Source organism: Danio rerio, chromosome 4, assembly GCF_052040795.2.
Source record: "Danio rerio strain M-AB ecotype USA chromosome 4, GRCz13ab, whole genome shotgun sequence".
NCBI lineage: Eukaryota > Metazoa > Chordata > Actinopteri > Cypriniformes > Danionidae > Danio > Danio rerio.
This window is the reverse complement of record NC_141024.2, coordinates 54,553,085-54,569,130: the sequence shown is the minus strand read 5'-3', so window position 1 is coordinate 54,569,130 and position 16,046 is coordinate 54,553,085. Positions and strand designations below refer to the sequence as shown.

The following is a 16,046-nucleotide window of genomic DNA, read 5'->3' as shown; positions in this document are numbered from 1 at the left end:
ATTAGAAATGAGTTATTAAAACTTTGATGTTTAAAAAATGTGCTGAACAAATCTTCTCTCCATTAAACAGAAATTGGTGGAAAAAAATAAAAAAAGCGGGCTAAAAAATAGTGTGATGTTGTAATATACAATGTATGTTTTTGTTGAAATGCATAATGTAATAATAGTACAATAATACTGTATATAACATAATGCAATACTTTATTCCTTTGGTAGTAAAAAAAAAAATATTTGTTTGCATATTGCTCCTTGATCCAGAAAACTATCATTTTAATCAAAGCCTAATGTGTCACATTTATTTTCAATGAACCAGTTGTCTAATTAAATCTATTCTAACTTATATCTTATTTCTACCTGTAAAAGTAGCAGAGGGTGCACTCACAGAAATGATTCATGGCAGAGTTAGTTTTTATGCATTTACATCTATTTGACTTTATTTAAAAACTAATATTTTTAAAATCTATACATTAAAAGTAAATATACTCTAAAAGATTTAATCAATTATACAATTTATTTAATGCATTTAGTTAATAAATACTAACATTGTTTGAATAATAAGAGTTATAAAACAAACAAGATTCTGTTATTTAAAGTTTATGTGATTGGTTTTCATCAAAGTTATGAAAAAAATCAATTTGGAAACAGGAAATGACATCATTTTTGCTGGACACAAGCCCTCGGGATATTGTGGGAATCCGTCACACACATGTTGGTAAGTAATCCGAAACATTCTTTGTTGTATGGCTCCTGTTCTAATTATTTTTTTATTTAGCATCAAGTGTATATAACATTAATCCATTTATGGTAAGTTTTATGTAGTTTGTGATTTTTTTAAACGGTTTTATTGTACATTGGTTTACCGGAGAATACAGATGCCCGTTAGAATCATAACTTCAGTAAGCTTAGCCAAACAACTTTAAAATGCATCAATTAATCAAATTAACCCATTGCTGTTGGTTTTTATGTTTGTGAAAATAAAGAGAATCGAATTTGAAGTCAAGAATTGTCACTGTAATATGTAAGCTAATGTTTGCTGTTTTACGGCTAGTTAGATTACAGAACTGAATGACACCACTTATTTTATTCTTACTTTTTTTTTCCAGAAACGTAACTGGTGGTATTTTCTTAGTTTTCCTCTCACCGTGTTCTCACCTCCACGTGGCAACATAGATTTTTGTAAGTATAAGTTAAAAGATCTACACGTTAACATGTATAACATATTAGATGAACTTTTAATTAATATTCAGTCAATGTAATATAAAATAGATTTTCAATATAATGCTGAAATTGATTAAAATTTATATAAAACAATATCAGTGTTATCGAAACTTGCTTTTAGCATTTTATACTGTAAAGCCTTGTATATAGAATAATAAAATTAAACACCAATTAAAATTAACTGAAATCAATGGGAGTTTACTTGCTTGATAGAAAGATGTAACAATCATCTTATTTTAAAGAGCCTGAAAATGAGTTTCCATTACAATTAAACTTTATAAGATTGTTAGTTTTTTCAGTGTAAAATAAGGTGATTGGTGTGGTCAAGAAGAGAAATGTCTTTGAATCTGTTGGCTTTTAACAGAATGAAGATGTCAATGTGAGGCGAGATTGTGTGATGAGCTGTCTGAGCATCTACCTCAATGAAGACCTGGAACCACTTGGTAAAGAATATGTGGTATGTATCAGAATAGTGTGCCAGTAATTTTTCCATCTAGATAATATGGATTGTTCATGAGAATGGAATGGACATTAGGACACATTGACCACCAGTATTTCAACATTGAGTCCATTGGGTTGTTTTGAATAAAAAAAATCATGCAAGGTAAATGGTGGTAGAGCTGTCACTCTGAGGGAATTAAATCTGCTTGGTCCAGAGGAACCTGAAGATGAAGTTGTCTGGGTTCTGGCACCCACATGCCCCTTCTCCGCCAGAAACAACAATCCTCGCCTAAACAACAAGGTGATGACACAGACATTTCCTAGTGCTCATGAAACTGAAATGATTTTACTGCATTGATATGATTTTGGAAATGTTTATTAAGAAGTGCCTTGTATCATCAGGATGCATGTTCTGGACTGTCTGCTTACGAACTCAAGCGCCTTGAGAACATCACGCACAAGGAAGCCTTCTTGTCGTCTCTGAAGATATGGCAAGTATGTGGACATTTTAGTAAAGGTAAAGGACTAATAAGCTGTTTTCCATTTCATTTGCCCTCTCCCTACCTCAGTTTCCACCCTACTCTCCTCTTAGTCTCTTTTTCTCTCCCTCCTGCTCTTTCACTGTTGTCCCCCACTGTACGGTCCTTCTCTCCTTCTCCTTTCTTTCTTTTGTATTCACTTGTTATCTTACAGGTGTAACATAGATTTTAAAAATATATAAAATTAGATTTTGGTGGGTTCTTGTATTTTTTTTAACAATGTAGTTTACAAAATATTGTAATTTCTGTCTTCATCCATTAGCACACCTTTTAGTATAATTATGGTTGCTGTTTATACAGAAAAACAAGGAGATAATTATTCTTCTTTGTCTCGCCCGCTCTCTCTCTCTCTCTCTCTCTCTCTCTCTCAAAAGGTAGTGGAAGATCTGAGGCAGTCAGTGAAGCCAAAGCCCAATGTCAAAAGGTAAATAAAGCAGTACAATTAAAAGCATGGATCTTTTTACTGTTGGGGCTAATGTATGTGGAGTAAACTCTATCGTTTTATGTAATGATAGGAGCTTTATAGCAGTAAGTGACGTCATGGTGCACCTGCGGTTTATTAGAGTAATTTCATTGGAAGAAACCGCTTCATCAGGATAGTTCACCCAAAAATGAAAAGTTTGTCATCAATTACTCACCTTCGTGTTGTTCCAAACCCGTATCACCTTCATTCATCTTTGGAACCCAAATTAAGATATTTTTGATTTAATCTGAGAGCTTTCTGATCCTCCCATAGACATCACTGAAAATGCACATTTAAAGTCCACAAACATAAAGTCTTTATTTTTATAATTTCTTCAGCCAAAAAGTATTCTTGTTGCTTTATCATGTTAAAATTGAGTGACCCATGTCACATGGACTACATTAACTATGTTTTTAGTAGGTTTGTGTAATTTGAATGTGCACTTTCAGTGGTGGATCAGATCCAAAATATCTTAATTTGTGTTCTGAAGATAAACGGAGCTGATATGGATTTGAAACAACACGAGGGTGAGTAAAAATTTTATTTTTGGGTGAACTATCCCTTTAAGTTTCAGGCTTGATGGACATACTACACTCATCCTGACTTGATTGTCAGATTATAAATTGTTACATTGGCAGAAAGGTGCACAGCATTCATGAGAAGCGTCTCCATTTTTAGTTAACTTTTTTTAACTGCATTTTTTTGTGGCAGGTTAATGGCTTCATTGGAAGAAAAATCTCTGCAGTCTCCCCGGAAATCCCTCCGTTCTAAAATAGAAAACCTCACCCCAAGTGAAGGGTTGACCCATAATCAAGTGAGAACAAGAATAATACTTGTATAATTTTCAGATATTATATTGTTGTTGTTACATTAATAGGAAATTGCACAACTGGAGATAAAAATGCATTGTGTTGTTGTTAACTTATTATCCACAGCCTTGTGACTTTTATTTTTCCAGGCTTTAAGGGGGTGATCAGGTCTTAAGGTCATTATCCTGAACTTGCATCCATTCCGTTCTCATGAATGCATATATGCTGTCTGCTTTGATGAAAAGATGTACGTATGTGTGCGTGCATGCGTGTGTGTGTGTAATATCATAAGTGTGTGTTTATACATTCCAGGACATTGAATCCAGAGAGGCAGAGGAAGACATGGCAGAAAAGACCATGGGCATCTACAAAGTACAATCAAAGGATCATGGTCAAGGTGATGGACGCTTCACTGATGTCCGTGTTGTGCTGGAAGGTGTGGAGGTTCTCCACAACCTGTAGAGTGTCACTCATGCATGGGTTATGTTATATGGCCTGATCTACGCGCTCAATTTGAACTACCCTAAAAGCCTGAAGTGTACATTTGAGGTGTACCAGAAAATCCTGATGGACCTGGACTCAACCAAGCTTTCCCCGAAAGTACAGACACTGAAACTGAAATTGCTCCAGTGGCTAAAAATAACAACTTATACAGCCCCTACCCATTTTTTTTCACATTGTGCTCCAACCCTGAGATATGTTAAAATGATTTCCTAGTTCTATAATGATATGTTAATTAGCAACTGAAAATGGATCTCTGAGTACAGTTTTATTTTTTATTTATTTATTTTTTTGGGTGTCCAAGCAGTCATGTGATGTTCGAGTGTGGCTGTGTAAGTGGGTTCATATGGATGGTTTCCTAAATGTTGGCTGATGTTAACTTGGCTCAATCCAGAGTTTTGTATAAAAGATAAATATAAATAAATCTGGAATTTTCCAGTTGGTCTAATTCAATGTGATGCATTTTTTGATTTGGTTTAGTATATAAGCATACATTAAACATGATTCAAATAAATGTTATTTATATTTTTTAGTTACCCCGATTTAGTTCTCTTAATTATTATGCAATTTATACAATAAACTTTGTGTATTTTAAATAAATACACTTTTTATTATTAATTTAGAATAATTACACTTTACATGAACTAATTACGTAAACCTGAGGATTATGCATTTAAAATAAATAGGTTTTATTATCCTTATGAAAATAAATAGTATAAAGTTTATTTGGTAGATTTGTGTTAAAATTATGAAAAAAATATAAATGGTAATTTGTCATGTAATAAAATTACATAAATCTTAATTTTTGGATGAAATATTTCTGTGAGTGTGGTAGTAAAAAACAGCTTGAACTCGAAACACTGTAGAGAAATCAAACTGATTGTATAACTGACATATAGAAAGATAGTTTCTAATTGCTTGAAATTTAATGTGATATACACTAATGTTCAAAAAATTATTATTGTTAAAATATAAAAGCTTAATATTACTCATATTTTGCAAGAATTCTATTGTGTTTGATTTGCTCATAAATTAAGTAGATTTTATTTGATTTGAATTGTTTGAATAAATTATTCTTTATTTAATTTGCCTATATTATTATTTCACATTATTCCAGTTTTTACTAAATATTAGATCAAATAAATGTAGCCTTGATAAACATAATTAAAACATTAAAAAAATACATTGAGCAGATCGCAAACCTTTGAACATTAGTGTACATTTTGCCATTGTGAACACAGTGTTTTTAATGAAATGCTTTTTGTCTTGCCCTTTTTGAGTTCACCAAACCAAGATTTTCCGGATCCCACATTGCTGCAGCAAAGCCAAATCTTAGTGTGGCTAGAAGACCATCACAGGTTGACGTCCAGCCCAGTTCAGCAGTGTGTAGTGCTTCTACACCAAGCACGGCTGTAAGTATTGTCATAATCCACATAGCTTTCTGAGAGAATTTGGTATAAGCATTTGTTTTACGTAAATTCGTATTTTTATTAAGTACAGTCACATTAAATCTCAATAAAACATCTCTGTAGTATTCTTTTAGTGCATAAAAACATATATATTAAAAATAAGCACCATTCTTTAAACTTTTTGTTCTGCATAGAAGCGCTGTGACAAAATTTTACAGTTTAGCAGCAATCATTCATTTCCAATGTATTTTATACATTAATGTTCAAATAAAGTAATGATTGCAAAAAATTCGGATTAGTTAATGTTACTTATAGATATATATTTACAAAATGCACTTTGTTATACTGCTTGTTTGTACAGACACAGGACCTTCAAGTTTCTGCCCCCGTCCTCACATCCACTACGGCAGTGACCAGTTCCACAGAGCCGTCCGGCATTGTCTCAGTAAGTAATTTCATATTTTCTGTCCAAAAAAAAGGTAATTTGGTTTGCATATTTGCTGCCCCAGCTGAATTTACACAAAGTGGTTTTAAGACCAGCCAATTAAATTGACTTGATGTTAATTAACTAAGCTTGATATATGTATAAATGTTAACAAAATAAAGAGAGGAAAAAATAAAGCAAAGAATCACAAAAATTACGCCTTCTGTTGTTGATATTTTATGTTCACAGTAGTAAAAGAAAAAGAAAATGGATGGAAAAGAAGTAGAGAGGAAAAAGAGAAATAACTATATTGGAAAATACTTTTGCTTCTTTAAAGAAAATGTTTATTGGTGAAATTCTATTAATGATTTTTGGAATTGAAATACATATTAAGGTATTTAAAAACAATCACTTAAAATCAAAGGTATTTAGATTATAATCATGATAACATCATGTAAGGGTACTCTCTCAAATATGTAAGGTGCATTTACATTACCAGACTAAAGGTTTGATCTATTTTCCTTCACAGACTGCACCTTCTGGGTTATTGTTGCAAGCTCCATCAGCTGTTCCACTCCCGCGCCTTTGGGCTGAAACCTTGCCACCAGAGGACCACAAGTGGATTGCCAGCAGGCTTTTTAAAATAGGGTCCAAAGGAAAGCCAGAGCTTCGAGACAACCTCCAGCTCTGGTATTACCCTCCACAGCCTGCACTTACATACAATCAGGCTCCAGCTCCAGACAGATTTTTCTGTCATTCACTTTTGCTGTGGATGCCATACAAGCTGTGGAGGGTCAAAGTCCTCTACTTGAACAGCTTCTTACTGAGCTCATGAGCAACAAGGGCAATGACTCGCTGGGCGTTCCTCTTTTAGAAAAGGAAAGGATGGGGCACATCTGGAGTGTCCAAAAAAGCATATAAAATGCATTCAGGACCCCCCTGGTGTCGTGCTCTATACTGAAACGGGGAGCATTACCAAGGGAGGTGTTCTGCTACGGACCTACAGATGTGCCAGGGGCTCCACGTCTCTCGAATCCTTTCATTTACACCTCAATCGTTTCATCCCAGGTATAATTTTGCACAAACATTGTGTAAAAACGCATTAAATGTCTTTGTGTGTTTGTTTGTTGTTTGTTGCTATTGTTAATAAACCTGCAATTTCTGTGTTCTCTCCATCTACTGTATCCAGTTTGATACAGTAGGTCAATGTTCATGAGCTTTGTGCTGTGAAATCTTTACTTGTCTTTAAATATTTGTAAGAACAAATTTATTGTTTCATGACTATTTACTGAAGTAAAGCAAGATACAAAATTGTTATTACATTATTATTACATGTCATTATCAAACATAATGCTACAAGCTTTGAGGGAAATTTATTTGAACATTTCTCTGTGTTCGTTGTATTTCCATTGCATTTCATTAGATGTTTTGTCCAGAATATTTATTATGTTTTGGATCTCTGATTAAAATGTATGTTTTTGTTTGTTTCTTCCTTGACGTTGAGCTTTTAAAACTACTTGCTACTTCAACACCCAATCAAACATGGCTCTTAAAGTTTGTTTATTTATGTTTCATTTATTTTTTTCAGGTGAGCTCATTGGAGTGCAGTATCTGTTCCAGCAGACTGGTCAGGCACTGCAGAACATGAACCCACACTGTAAAAAATTGCTGTTAAAAAACGGTCAGATTCTACGGTAAAATAATGTTTTTTCACTAAAACAGTAATATTCTGTTAAAAACAGTGCTTTCTGGGTAACATTTTTGTTTTCGAGAAAGTAACCAACTGCAGAAAACTGTGAGCTAACAGAGTTCAGATTCGATGTTTTGAAGTCTGTGTTTGAAATCACGCTTTGTGTCCTTGTTCACTATTTCATACACTAATTAACTAATATAGTTCACCTGACAGAGTTAATGAACACTAATGAGTGAATTCAGACACTGATGAACACCTGCTGTTAATAATCACAATCACTGAAGAAAAGAAACAAAAAACACAAACAGTGACTTGAGTTACAACATTAAATAAAATAAAACACCTTCAGTCTCAGCAGAGGATCATTAAACAACTCCACAAACAACAGCAGACACACACTTATTACTGACTGATTTGACTTCCATACTATTCTCATTGAGATCCAACAGAAATTAAGGTGTTTTTTGTGTCACCGTAATGGAGTGAGGGGCTGGTTTAGTTGGGTTCTTCACCCTTGAACTCTTTTAATAAAACTTTCCAACTGCTGTAATACAGAGTTTAAAAAATGTTTGTACTATAGCAATAAAGTTGGGAAGTCAATAAATAGAGAAATCTATTTGTCTGAAATTATTTCTGATAAATGTTTAGTTATAAGTCTGGAAGAAGGGCCTCATGCAATAGATGTTATGCTTAGTTGCAGGTATTAATTTAATTAATGAGAAGTGGTAACAGAAAAGATACCTCCGTAATTACTTAACAGTTAAGAAATAACATACAAAAACAGTTCAGTTATGACAAATACACACTCAGACCTGATGAATCTGACCTTGTATCTCAACAATGGTAACAATTAAAATGTTTCATGCTGCAATGCATGCTGGGAGTGGCACGGTACAAATATCCCAGCATGCATTGCGGTATAAATAAATTTTGTATAATGGTCTAACGGTTTTCTTTATTTGTGTTTTATTCTGCTGTTGTTTATGTTTAGACTTTCAGTTGCCTGTTTGTGAGTTAAACTGTTAATTTTGTTAGTTGTCACCATTATTGAGGTTCATATGCTGATTATTGATGTCTCTTTGAGTGCGATTTACACCATAGAGCAGTGTTATTGTCCAAGATATTCTTAAAAACTTCCAGAAATCATTGCCATATATATATATATATATATACATACATATAATGTAAAACAATAGATTTAACATTGAATAGGAGCAGTAAATTTTATTATACTAAATGAGAACAGACTCTGCCATTTAATAGCAACATGAACATCACCAGATCTTATTTAGGTTTTTGGCTGGCTTGCCACAACAAAAGAGCTTTTTAAACAAAGTTCTTAACAACTGCAGCAGCCAAGACATATAAATGTTAAAAATGACAGGGCTAAGAGCCCAACTAAAGCAAACTCTGTTCTCCATGATGGTGACGTAAAACTTTAACTTTTTCTCAAGAAGAACTTTAGTAGATGTTATACAAAAATACATGTATTAAGTAATAAGTGTAGCTGGTGATGATGTTTGTAGAGTTGTTTAATCATCCGCTGATCATTTAAATGATTTAATCATTTGTTGTTCTTCAGGTTATTTCATTATAAAGCTGTGACTAAAGTTTTGTATGTTCTGTTCTTGTTTTTTCCCTTCAGTATTTCTTCATTTGTTCATTGTTAATCCTCAATTATCATTTAATTAGTCAGTTAATTAATGAATTTACTTCAGCTTTGCTACATGTTTCTTGAACACTCAGTAGTGTGGACACTTCAATAAAAACTGAAGTATATGCTCTGGGGTTTAAAGGGTTAAAGGTGTGAGAGGTAAAAACACAGTGTAAAATGTATTTTAACAGTAATATACTGTTAATTTACACTACGGAAATAGACTGTAAAAAAACAGTAGATTGCTGGCAACCACAGCGAGAAGCCCCTGTCTGCAGCTCGCAGATCTGGGCGGAGATGAATGTGGGGCGGGGCTGCACATTCAGCCACGCCCACCTGTAATTTCATTGGTTAGTGGAAACGTAATAGCGTGAATGCCCACTACGTGGTGTCAGTAAACAGGAAATGCATGTACAATTTCTTAAATATTGTTTTTATTGTTAAAAAAAAACAAAAATGCACAAAAGTGGGCATTCTTGATGAGTGTTTTATATGTTAATTATGTTAACAGTTATGTGAATTTCATAATGGTATTTTTCCTGCTAAAAAATATTTCAAAAGACTCAAAAGACTCTTTTCACAATGGTGTCACTTCAGAAACGCAGTGATTTTAGTTCTGATATTTTAATGGTTTAATATTTTGCTTCAAAATGCAAATGCATATTGCATATTTACAGCAAATAAAGGTGGAGTCTGAAAAAATAAATAAATAAAAATGCAGTGTTTTTAGTTCAGTTAAATTTTTTCCCTTTGAATGGGAGAGTTCTCTGGATAATTTACAATTGAAAATATTAAAATTATACTTTGATTTAAGGCTATTAAAATATTGGGCATGTGTCCAATTGTTTCTCTTTCAATACTGCACTGCTTTGAGTTTTATTAAGAGCAGGGATAAGCTATTATTTATTAAGGGAAGTATATGTTTGTAACCTTTTTATTTATTAAATCAGATTATTTCATCATATAATGGATTTATTTTTACTTTGATGCTGCTATGAATATACATGTATATGATCTGTTATATGTAAATGTTCCAGCATGAGTAAAATTTTTTATTATTTTTTTTCATATTACATGGTATGTCATCTATGAATGCAACCAATTTCATTATTTATTATTTACTAATCCATTAAAGTTTTGTTCAGTTACTCCATTTGAATGAAGACAGTGCTCTGCTGCCACCTACTGGGTGGTTTTGATATCTGTTCTACAATTTAATTAATAAGTTACAAATAATTTCATAATCTAATATTACTGAATTAAAATGCAGTCTTCTTGGTTTTATTTTTGTATTATTTGTAAATACTGGGTAAATACTTTAATACCACTTTCTAACAACCCTTCTGTGTCCATTTCTGCACTGTAGATCTTTAAAAATATTTTTTATAATGATTTTGTTTGGTTATTAAGAGTCACATACAACATTGTTATTCTATTTCATTTAATTAGAATATTAAATACACTTAATATTATATTAATAGTGTGGCAAAAACGGCCAGTTTTATTTATTACTTATCTATCAGGACACAAATTAATGAAAATAAATTTTTTTTATTTGACAAATCCTGATAAATAAATACCAACTTCATCTTCAGTAAAAACACCAACACAAAGCAATACAGTCAGTTGAAAGTCCCTCTTTCTCGGTTCAAGTAAAAATCTGGCAGATCTGTGTTTTTTAGATGTCAGATGTCTCACCTACAGAACATCTGTGTATGCACATGCACACGTACAAAAGGAAGACTGACAATTTATAGAAAATATTAATAATAATTTAAGATACAGCAGTTTGTGATTATTATCTTTAATAAACATTAAAACAATTATATATTTTTTACAGGGAAATTCCACTACAGCATTAGTAACAATCTGCAGTAAAAAGTGCTTGGCATATTCTGTACTCTTTATCATGTGTACACACACACACACACACACACACACACACACACACACACACACACACACACACACACACAGCCTGCTTCACACACACACACACACACACACACACACACACACACACACACACACACAGGGACAAAACCTACAAGAAAATGAATGAATTAATGACAATGGCTCAGAAGGTCCTGGATGTCAGTGAGAGTTGCAGAAATGTCCCATCACCATCCTGTGTGACAACTCTCAGTAGGATACACTGCAGGATCTCAAGCGGCATCTGTACAAAATAACCAACAATCATCAACATGTCGCTTAACATACAGTATATTAAAGTTAAACTCAAAGAATTAAATTTGTTTATACTAGGCATGCCCCCTCCTCACATTCCCCTTTGCATAAGTTTCATGCATGGGTTATAAAGTAAACAAAACAAAAAAAGAGAACATGAAGTGTAAATAAATATATTAAAAATTATTAAATGCACAAATCTATTAAAACAAAAAGAGAGAAAGAACTGAGGTAAAATAAAACAGAGAATATGCTCCACAGGAATCATAGTGATGACTATATTTCAATGCCAATGATCTGCAAACAGAATGTAGTATAGATCAGTAAGTTAAGAATAAAGTTTTATATTGTACATATTTAGCATTAACATTACCAGAGTATATAAATTAGAGAACATGCCACAAAGAAAAATATATTTTGTTATCTTTGATATCAATAAACTTCATGTGGTGGACTGTTTTGCTCAAAACTCTTTAAAGTTTACATTATTCTTCTAAGTGAATAAAACCACCAACTGTACGATCAACCTGGAAAACGCCAACCCTAACACAGAATACATTTTTTTAAGGCTTTAAAACTTCATATCTCCTTAAAGGCCTTTATTTAAATAAATGACACATAATACGTGAGGTGTACTGCACTATAATTTGACCATTTACATGACAGAAAATGTGTACTTACCATGCAGAGATGAAAACCGGAATCGAAAGCATACATTACATCAACGTCTGTTTCCGTGAACCAATGAAAGACTTGTAGGCGGAGTGACATGTTCAGTCCCGCCCATTTATGGGCGGGGCTGCACATTCAGCTCCACCCACATTCAGCCCCGCCCCGATCTGCGGGCTGCAGACGGGTGTACTTGACCACAGCTGCCAGTAGATTACCGTTAAATCAAGGAAAAACAGTATTTTACTGTAAAACCTGAAGCTAATTTCTTCTGTCTGTCACCGTTGTGGAGGAGAGTAGAGCCAGTGTATGAGTTAAAGATGAACAATGAACTGCTGATGTTATTCTGCATGTTTCTCTATTTAAAGATAGCGGCTGTTTAGTTGCTGATGCAGTCAGAATCTCTCTGGTGGTTCCAGATTTACATGTACGTGTGCTGTTGTGAAAAATAAGACATTAGAGTTAAACCGAACTTTTCTAATTAACTAAAATAAGTTATCATTATAAGTATGCTTCTAAGCATATATAGCACATTACTTCATAAACTCATTCAGCAGTTGACCAAGTTGAGGCAGTTGCTTTCAGTGAGCAAAATGAGTTCACTTGAGTATTGTGTAAATCAATGTAGTCCATGTATTTTTACAGCAACATACTGTAAAATAACAGTACATTGCTGGCAACTGCAGCTGCCAGTATTTTACTGTTTTTTAACGGGACAATTTTTAACAGTGTATGTTACTATCACAGCACATGCTATGACAAGTGAATGGGAGATAAAAGCTTTTGTCCTACAGACACGTGTACTCTTTGAGTCACACACTGGACACAACATAGGCGAGGTGTTAAAAGCTGCTGTTTCAGAGTGGGAGCTTGACATGATTTACAACAACAATCACCAGGGCATCGCTGCGGTTACTGACAATGCAAGAAACATGGGTGTGGCAGTGAAAGAGGCTGGTCTGTCCCCACATGCAAAGTGTTTTGCTCACACCTTAAACCTTGCGTCCCAGGCAGGTTTGAAGGTAAACTGTGTCAGTCGTCTGCTTGGCAGAGTGAGGCGTGTAGCAGCGTTTTTTCACCGCAGTTCAACTGCAACAGCTGTGCTGACCTCCAAGCAGCAAATGTTAAACCTGCCAGTACATAAACTGATAATGGATGTAGTAACTAGGTGGAACAGCTCACTTGACATGATTGAGCGCTACCTGGAGCAACAACAGGCAATTGCTGCCGCCCTACTAAGTTCTGAAGTTAGACACAATGCACGTGAAATAGACACTGTAGATCCAGCTGACATCGCAGATGCTGAGGACATAGTTAAACTTTCACACCCTTGAAAAAAGCAACCACTGTGCTGTGTGATGAGTCTCGACCAACAGTCTCTCTTTGCATGCCTCTTAAACACATGATACAAGTGAGCATGGCACCATGCAATGCAGACTCAAACACCGTCTCTCAAATGAAGGCAGCAATACTGAATGATTTGGCAGACCGTTACCAAGGGGAGCAAGCAGAGTTTCTGTATGAGAGCAGTGCGTTGGACCCCCGGTTCCGGGCACTACCCCATCTGAATAACAGCGAAAGGGATGACATTTTCATCAGGCTCAAGTTAAAAGCAACACAGATGCAGAACCAGGTATTTGTTTAAAAATACTTTGTGTGTGTGACTTTTTTTTAAGAGTTCCCAATATTTAATAATTATGTTTGCGTGTCTAACATTTACATTTTTTTTAACTCTGCTTGCTTCTGCAGAACCCCAGAGAAGAGGAAGGTGCAGCATCAGGCAGCCATAAAGATGTGGCTGGACAGTCAAAAACTTACCTGCCACAAAAAGCACATGCTGTGGGAGGTGTTTCTCCTCCATCCAAAAAGACTGCTCTTGAAGATCTTTTTGGTGATTCTTTTAGTCATAGGGACTGCAGAACACAGCACACTGCTCAGATTGATGCAGACATTGACATGTATCGCAAAGAGACCTCTATCTCTCTCACGGCTTGTCCTCTCAAGTGGTGGAAAGAAAACGCACAACGTTACCCACTGCTGTCAACCTTGGCCATGTCCTATCTATCTGTCCCAGCAACCTCAGTCCCAAGTGAGAGGTTTTTTTCTGTTGCTGGGGACATTGTAAATGCCCAAAGAGCCCAGCTTTTGCCAGATAATGTTGATATGCTGATTTTCCTTAAAAAAAACCTGTCTCTGTCTGAATAAGTGAGTGTGTGACTGAATGAGGTGAGTGTTTTCAAATACTCATTCAGCACATGGTCCAGCTGCAATTAATATGCTGCTATTTTTTTTTTTAGTTTAAGAATACTAAATTGAAACTTAAAATTTTTTTGGGGTTTAAGAATTTTTTGTTATTTAAATTGAAGTTGAACTTGAAGTTCCTGTATGAAAGTTTACAGAAAGATGGCTGATTTTTATGCCATTGATATGTTCATTGTTCAGGTAAACTGTTTAATAAACACTTCTGGCACTTACTTAGAGTTTCTTCATTATTTTTTTTTCTCTCTAAATAATTCAATAAATACCGTACCGTGCCATTCATACCGAGGTATTACCGTACCGTGAAATTCTGATACCGTTACATCCCTAATGTGTATATATATATATGTATATATATGTATATATATATATATATATATATATATATATATATATATATATATGTATATATATATATATATATATATATATATATATATATGTATATATATATATATATATATATATATATATATATATATATATATGTATGTATATATATATATATATATATATATGTATATATATGTATATATGTGTGTATATATATATATATATATATATATATTTTTTTTTTTTTTTTTTTTTTTTTTTTTTTTATTAAACAGCATTTGTATTACAAATTACAATTAAAGTTAATTGCACCTAATACATTTGTTAAAAAAGGTATTTTATTCGTCCAAAAATGTCTTTAAAGTCTAAAAATCTCTGACTTGTGTCTGGAAGACACTATGAAAGAGTGTATGGAAAACGTCACAGCAGCTAAGGCGGTCAAACCCCTGATGTGAAGTTTGCCAAGCATATTGTGAGCGCACAAGCATCACCAAGGGTGCAACCTTCCAATGTCGCATAGCCCCTTTAATTACCATTACATGGTAACAATTTAGAACAATTGAGATCGGGGGTTGTAAATGTGCATTTACAATTTTAGTTACAACAGTACGTTGGAAAAGTGTGCCAGTCCCTGAAGCGGGAGAATGATGTGGAGGCCACCTGCTGGGGGGAGTCCAGGGAAAGTGCTACATATCATAAGTTGGCATAGACTGGATAGGTAAGACACGGAACCATCTGAATAGGGAAACACTCCGTGGCTGAAATAAGCATATGGAATCGCCATCAGGGACTGTGCATAGCTGGCACCGAACCCTAGAATGTGGGTAGATCAATTGGGTATACCAGAAATCATACTGGGTTACACACCGGGCTCCCCCGCTGAGTTGGGTGCTGGGGACCTCTGAGGAATTCTCTAGGGTTCGCCAAGTGGGGAACTTATTAGCAAAGCAGAAAAATCGCACGTATCTCGGTTTAGGGAGCATGGTGCAACAAGCATTTGACACAGAGTTTATTTTCCTCCTGATTGACCAGAGTTACCCAATAATCACGAGGGAACTGGCTCCACAGAAAGATTATAAAATCTGGAAGCGAATTAGGTGTCACCCAGCCCGGCAAGTCTATACAGCAGGGGTGGGAAACCTTTTTTCTATCAAGTGCCATTTACTTTTTTGTAACATCATTTAGGGGCCATACTGAATTATAGGGCTGCTTGATTATGGGAAAAATCATTATCACAATTATTTTGGTCATAATTGTAATCACAATTATTCAAAACGATTATTAGTTGAAGTCAAAATGTTTAAAAATGGGTTGAAAATAAATCTTCCATTAAACAGAAATGGGGGGGAGGGTCGCTAATAATTCAAGAGGGCAAATATATCTGAATTTTTATATGCAGTTTTTTCCTCCCTGTAAATAAGGAAAGGGAAATAAATACAATAGAATA

The 16,046-nt window shown here is 34.3% G+C and overlaps 3 long non-coding RNA genes across 4 annotated transcripts in view; 2 read left to right on the top strand and 1 right to left on the bottom strand.

Annotated features, from left to right (window-relative positions):
• The window catches only part of LOC148682169 (uncharacterized), a 204,127-nt gene extending 189,580 nt beyond the window's left edge, over positions 1–14,547 (top strand). Inside the window, exons 2-3 of the long non-coding RNA XR_015943043.1 lie at positions 9,410–13,640; positions 13,757–14,547. This is a non-coding gene — a long non-coding RNA (uncharacterized LOC148682169). The remainder of the gene's footprint in view (positions 1–9,409; positions 13,641–13,756) is intronic.
• Positions 1–16,046, bottom strand: part of LOC148682168 (uncharacterized) — a 283,001-nt gene that overhangs the window by 212,960 nt on the left and 53,995 nt on the right. The window lies entirely within an intron of this gene.
• LOC110437756 (uncharacterized) lies at positions 654–7,061 on the top strand. 2 transcript variants are annotated; one of them, XR_015942884.1, is made up of 9 exons: positions 654–712; positions 1,104–1,176; positions 1,583–1,960; positions 2,062–2,158; positions 2,577–2,797; positions 3,230–3,475; positions 3,783–5,383; positions 5,742–5,825; positions 6,334–7,061. It is a non-coding gene; the product is annotated as an uncharacterized LOC110437756 (long non-coding RNA). The 2 variants fall into 2 exon arrangements; XR_015483752.2 differs by lacking the exons at positions 2,577–2,797; positions 3,230–3,475; positions 3,783–5,383; positions 5,742–5,825; positions 6,334–7,061 and having other exon boundaries at positions 2,062–2,559.